The sequence below is a fragment of the Rattus norvegicus genome, chromosome 3 (assembly GCF_036323735.1).
Source record: "Rattus norvegicus strain BN/NHsdMcwi chromosome 3, GRCr8, whole genome shotgun sequence".
Classification (NCBI taxonomy): domain Eukaryota; kingdom Metazoa; phylum Chordata; class Mammalia; order Rodentia; family Muridae; genus Rattus; species Rattus norvegicus.
Window position 1 is genome coordinate 70,496,572 of NC_086021.1, and position 6,861 is coordinate 70,503,432.

At 45.1% G+C, this 6,861-nt stretch overlaps 1 pseudogene; it reads right to left on the reverse strand.

The window, feature by feature from the left end:
- Positions 1-4,619: 4,619 nt before the first annotated feature.
- On the reverse strand, positions 4,620-4,754 carry LOC120102035 (small nucleolar RNA SNORA48; annotated as a pseudogene).
- Positions 4,755-6,861: the final 2,107 nt, after the last annotated feature.

Here is a 6,861-nt window from a genome sequence, read left to right on the forward strand (position 1 = left end):
GGGGGGGCAGAGACAGAGAGAGGGAGGCAGAGAGAGAGAGAGAGAGAGAGAGAGAGAGAGAGAGAGAGGAGGAGGAAGAGGAGGAGGAAGAGGAGGAGGAGGAGGAGGAGGAGGAGGAGGAGGAGGAGGAGGAGGAGGAGGAGGAGGAGGAGGAGGAGAAGCAGAAGCAGAAGCAGAAGGAGAAGGAAGAGGCAGACCATAAACACGTGGAGAGAGGACCGAGCAAGAGCAAGAAAGCAAGAGGGAGGGAGCAGAGGGAGCAAGGTGCTAGCAGCCCTTTTGTAGTGAGTCAGGCGCACCTGGTTGTTGCCAGGTAACTGTGGGGTGGAGCTTAGACAAAATGCTAACACCCTTTAGTAGCTGCAATCTGCCTGCAGACCCCACTGTATCAGCTGCTTCTACCTGCCCTGCCCGTCCATCTCTTTTCCATTAGCTCTTCTTACCATTTGTTTGCATAGCTTTAATTTTAATGTGGTTTTGTGTGCTTGCTATCTGAATATCTCCTCAGTTTACTCACAAGCACAATGAGGACAAAGACTACATTTTACATTTCTCTTTTGTTTCCTACTGTATTCGAGAGAGGGAACAGGAAATATGCTCAACAAAAACTTCCTGAAACAATAATAGGCAGAAACAGGCCAGTTACAAAGTTAATGGGTCAATTTCCTGACGACCTCTGGGAACGCCTATAATTTTGTATGCAGACATCCAATTTCCCTCTCTAGGGTCCACCACCACCACTCTGTCCCTAGTCCCGTTTTCCTGCTTGGCTCATCAGGGCCTAAATGAAGGAACTAATGAAAACTAGTGTCCTGATGGAGCTGCCTGTTTCCCTAAGTGTCTAAGGCAGTGTTTGCATAATCTATAGAATGCATGCTGCTTGCCTCAGATCCTGTTTCACAGGATCCTCTTAGGAATTCATATTTTGTGTGCTTATTTGCTGAATTCCTGCCTTCCTTCATAGGTCTCGACCTTGAAAGCAAAACCAGACTTGTTTTGGTTTGCTTCCCTTGCTGTATTTAGATAACATCTTGCTATGCAGCCCACACTGACCTAGAACTCACGTTCCTATGTGCTGGCATTACAGGTGTTCACCACCTTGTCCGGCTTAAATCTCTACTTTGTTCACTGTATTAAGTAACCTGCTTCTAATTGAGCTGTGCTCCTAGAACATAGCCTATATAGGCATAAGTATAAATGTAGGGTACCGTGCCTTAATCACCTTATTTAATTTGAATGCTTCTTCTTTGCCTTATATTAAGTTGAAACCTAATTATCCCCTAACAATTCCAACCCTCCAGTCGTCCAGAAGCTGAGCCCATCCACATTCTGTTTCTTTGCTTTGGCCAATTACAGTTTCCAGGATCCGCTGAGACGTTTATATTACACAGTTATGATCTGAGAGCAATTTCTTTTCTGGGGATGTTTATTTAACTGCAATTTTAAAAGAAGGATTTCTAATTGCTCCATAAGAAGGCTAGCAATAGTGATAACTTTTAAATCAGTACATTATGGGTCAGATGAAGCAAAGATTTTTCTTTAGCAAACACATCACCGCAGTTCACAAAGCATTATATATATAGTCTGGAAAACGGGTACAAAGTAGCTACTCTCTGTAGTGAGTGAACTGGCTGGGGAATCAGCCTGTCCCAAAGGAATGAACACAACACTCCTTTAACAAAGATGCCGGAGTGATGGCTGAGGAGGGAGCTCAGCAGACAGAAGAGGACACATTTTCCACGTGAGTCGCGCACACGGTGAAGCCAGCCGTGCAGGTCAATTTGCAGAGACAGAGAAGTCAGTTCCCTTAGGCATTTGTTGAGTTTTTTAAAACAGAAAATATTGGGATTTAACCTTTTAAATAAATAAAAAAAAATGGTATACGGAGGCATTTTGTTGTAGGTCATGAACCTAGACTAAGGTGAAAATTTATGGGGAGCAATGTTTGCCTATCAGGAACAAGGCCCTGGGCTCAACAGTTAGCACAAACAGAATGGGGGGTTATTGAAATCTTAGTTTAAAACCCAGGAGGTTCTATCCTTTTTCTGTTTTTGAAAAGACATTAAAATTTTTCAGAGATCTCAAACCAATTATGTTTACTATTCTGTTTCTAATCAGATATTTAAATGTTCAGCAGGGTGAAACTCACTTACCGTGCTGTTGAGAGAGAACAGACTAGTTACTGACATTAAGTGATCTTTCCTAGTTTTAACAGTAAGCCATGTCGGCATATTTGTGCTGCACCTAGGGGCTCTCTTTTTATCCCATGTATAGAACCTGTATCTAACGTGTCATTTCTGTTTTCATATTCGCATCCTTAACAGAGGTGACAGCACTCTACATTAGTGACTGGCAGCTTTCTCTGGAGCTGGAATTTTAAGGTGCTTTTACATTTACATAATTCTGTCCCTGTGTTATGTATTTATAAAATTCTGACTACACTCAGAATTCAGAAGGAGATTATTTAAACACGCTCTTATTTGTACACTGATGAGCTCAGATTCTCCTGAAGGCTTTCTATTTTGATTAAGGCTCAGAGGTGCATGCATTTAAAATAACAGAAACATAGCTACACATAGCAAAAGGTTGAGACTCGTTAAGATGAAAGCCAGAGCTGGTTGCTTAAAAAAGGAAAGCATGTAGGAAGAGTGTATAATTTCCCTACTATCTTTGGGCTTGGAGAAATGCCCAGGTTAGTGACAAAGGAAACTTTGGGAAGCAACTCTAAATCTACCACACTGTAAGAGAGAAAATGGAAAATCAGATGGATAGCTTCATTTAAAAGCACAGCCAGGAAGAATCTTGGAGAGTTCAAGACATAATAGTAGGATTTCGATTGATTTTCTTTTTTGTCTAATTGAAATATTACTATGATTTACCAATTTAAATTATTCTGCTATAAGCAGCAATGCAGCTGCGAGGCATTAGCCACAGTCAGTCACCAGGAGCTGCTTTTGGGCCTATTTTTCTCATCCTGCAATCATCCAGTCTTAAATCCTATTGCCCTCTTTGGCATTTGCCCATTTTAAATGATTTATTTTATTTTACTTTTATTATTTTTTGTTGTTGTTGAATTCCTGCGAGTTTCACATCATGCACTCCAGTCCTGTCTGCCCTTTGCCCTTGCAGTCCCCCCCCCCCATATCAAATTAAAAAACAACAGACAAGATCAAAGCATAGAGAACGTCTTGTAGTGGAAGCTGTAGCATACCACAGTATATCCTCTGTCCACACATCGCCACTTGGAAATGTTCATTGCAATGACTCACTGGTCTGGTTCAAGGTCTCTGGCATTTGAGACTACATCGATACTGAATCCTCACTGACCCGCCTTCTGGTTATCCTGTTTTTGTTCTGTGTCATGGTGGTTCTGCAGCTTTGGATCAGCAAGACTACCCCTTTTACTTGTCCCAACCATTCTCATATGATATAGATTTTGGAGTGGGTCAACTCAGAGCCCTGGATCTGGACCTGTGTGGTAGCTGAACTGGTCAGTGAGCTGGCGCTCCCTTTTCTGAACACCAAGGAGAGCTCTCCAGCACTGCTCAGGCCAGACCGCCCAATGCTGGCATTGGCAGGAGGCAGGATCAGCCATCCTGTTCTCATGCCCTCTGAGATGACTCAACTTTGACCTCCCTACAAGGCTCAACACTACTATGCTGCCCAGGTGAGAGGCAGGGCCAGCTCACCCATTCTCATGACTCTCGGGTCAACTCTCCCAATTGCCTCAGGTGACAAGGGACAAGGGGGCAGAGGCCAATCCCCACCCTCTCACACCCTTAGGGCTGGTACCCACATCCCCATCATTGGGTCAGTTCTACTGCGCTGTCCAGGTGATCTGCAGGGTCTGCTTCCCTGAGTGTGGTCTGGTGAGCTGCAGGGCTAGCTCTCCCATACTTATGACCCTGTGGGCGGCTTTCCCAGCTTCCAGAGGTGGTGGGTATTAACTTTGTGCCCATGCCACACCACAACAGATGAGTGGCAGGGTCAGTTCTCCAACAGTCATACCTTTGGGCCAGCCACCAGGACCAGTTCCACTGTGCTGCCTGGGAGAGAGATGGGGCCAGCTCTCCAGAGCACAGCAGCCAGTGAGGAGCTGGGCCAGTTTTGAAGAACCCCTGGACATCCACATGCTCCCTAAAGGCTGCCTGGACCGGGGATGTCTAGTGGCAATAAGAGCAATGGACATCAACACCGATCCCTGCCACTGTGTAGGCAAGGACCCAGGCATTGCCCTCAGTGGCAGCTCAGGCTGGGACCTCACCATGACCCCAGGTGGTGGGGCTGGGCACTCACAACAGGTAACTTTTCTCCACTCCTGAGTCTCCAGTTCCATCTCTCTTCATGATGCTCAAGCTGCTCCACCTCTCTCTCTCTCTCATCTGACCACCACAAATATTGTGCATTGTGGTGACTCCCACTGCAAGATGGCAACACGGCCGATGGGCCCTTGGGTGGCATCCTCCGATCTGTGCTGCATGAAGTGGCAGCAAGTCAGTGTCTAGGGCCCACCTGCGCCATTTGCTGGAGGGCAGGTCTGTGGGTGGCAATGGTGGTCCACGAGTGTCTCTGTCTGTCTTCCTCCTCCCGTGCCGCACTGCCTGGATTTGATTTGATTTTGATTTGTCCCAGGCATAAAACCGCTTTGGCCACCAAGCCAGTCGTCAAGCTAGAATGAACAAAGAACTGCCATCTGCTCTGCCCCTTATATAAGAAAAACACCACCAGAAAGATGTCTCCATTGCTAGGAGGTAAAAAATTCTTATTTTTAATCATGCATATCATGTATATTTGTGTGTGAGAGAAGGGAGGGAGGGGGAGAAGGGAGAGAGCGAAGGGGAGGGGGAGGGAGGAGGTAAGGAGGGAGGTAAGGAGGGAGGGAGGGAGGGAGGGGGAGAGAGAGAGAGAGAGAGAGAGAGAGAGAGAGAGAGAGAGAGAGAGAGAGAGAGAGAGAGAGAGAGAGGAATATAGGAGGGTTGCAGATCTCCTGGAGGTGGAGTTATAGTCAGCTGCGGGGACCTTAATGGGGATTTTAGGAATTGAAAGCGCACCAAGCACTTTCGCCTCCAGTCACCTCTCCATCCCTTTTTATTGTTGTTTTTTTTTTTGAAACACAATTTCTCTTAGATTCAACCTCTCCAGTATTCTCATTCGAAAGATGTCTTGAATCTAGAGTACTGTTTCTCATGGAATGCATTCAACCAGGCTCTGGAGATCTGGACGCTCAGGCTTGAGGCTTCTCACAAGCTCCTAAGCACCGATGGTGCTTTGTTCTGTGGGAAGCAGGGATCTGAAGCATGGAACAACAGCTTCTAAAATCACACACCAAGAGCTGTTTCTACAGCACTACTTTAATAAGGATTTTCCTTGGCAGGAAACCACCAGGAAACCGACAAATCTAGTTTAAAGCCCAAATCAAATCATTTGCTGGAGAGAATCTCTTGTACTGAATGGAAGCTTCACCCATCAATCAAAAGCTGATTGGTCAATGAGCTGAGGCAGGAAATAGGAGGTTGGAGTTTCGACAGAGAGAGGAACTCTGGGATAGAGTCACGTTGCAAGCATTCAACCAGAACTCTGAGGAAGCCGGCCACGTGAAACTGAAGGTGAGGTAACTAGCCATGTGGCATGGTTTAGATTAGTCGAAACTGGTTAACTGAGCTATGAGCTAGCTGAAATGAGCCAAAGCTATTGGCATAGGCATTTATTCATATATAAGAAGTCTCAGAGTTGTTATTTCAAAGATCTTGGACACGTATGGAAAAGCCCATGGTTACAATTTGCAGCCCTTTACCGGAAATAACTTTCTCATATTAATTCTGAGATGACTATGACCTTGTTTTTTTCATGGCCGCCTTTTAAAAAAGAAGTAAAAGTCGGTCAACCTTTTTCTTTTTCCTCTGTAGAAGTGTGTTTCACTAGAGAGTGCGACCAGCAGGCTTGCTAGCTGCCCTGCGACTTTCCACGTATAATTTAGAAGAAAGGAAGGAAAATGGAGGACCCTGGGACCCCCACAACTGGGTAGTGTGGAGGCACGGCTGCTTAAGTTTGTATGAATATGGTGGTGGCCTTAGTCTGGAGCGAAGGCATCTGAACTTCCTTGCTGGAATCAATATTGATGCCTTGTCCCTTTGATCTCTCTGGACACTTCAGTACCGGATCGCATGACTGCAATGTTGTGAATTACCCAAGCTCAGGTATCCCCAACATTGTGCAGCCCTGCCCGGTGTTTGTAAACTGACCATGGGGTTTCCCAGCTCAGTCCACACCTAGTCCCACAGATGAGATGTTCAGTCTCTAACATTTCTGTCAGGAGCAGTAATTAAGGTTCTCGTACATGATCTTCATCAGGTTTAGCTCCTTGTGTCATGCCCACTTTGTAAGGAAATCTACTTTCTACACTCTGAAATCATTACTATGGAATTAGGGTTATTTGATGTTGGAGGTCATGTGAGGTCAACAGATTAGTTGACTCATGGATGAGGTAACTTCTATGGAATTTAGTTGACTTGAACTAATATTCATATTTAATGAATGACATCTGACCAATCAAATTTACTAGAACATCATTACCATTTTATCTCTGTATTGTTTAATAGAGTTGTATAAAAATCATCTTAAATTAGTTTCTAAAGCATCTTTTAGTGGTTATTTCTTTTCTGCACATGGAGGCAACTTTTCTCCAAGTAAATTACTGATTTTCCCCAAAGCATTTTTTTTTAACTTGAGTATTTCTTATATACATTTCGAGTGTTATTCCCTTTCCCGGTTTCCGGGCAAACATCCCCCTCCCCCCTCCCCTTCTGTATGGGTGTTCCCCTCCCCACTCTCCCCCCATTGCCGCCCTCCTCTCAACAATCC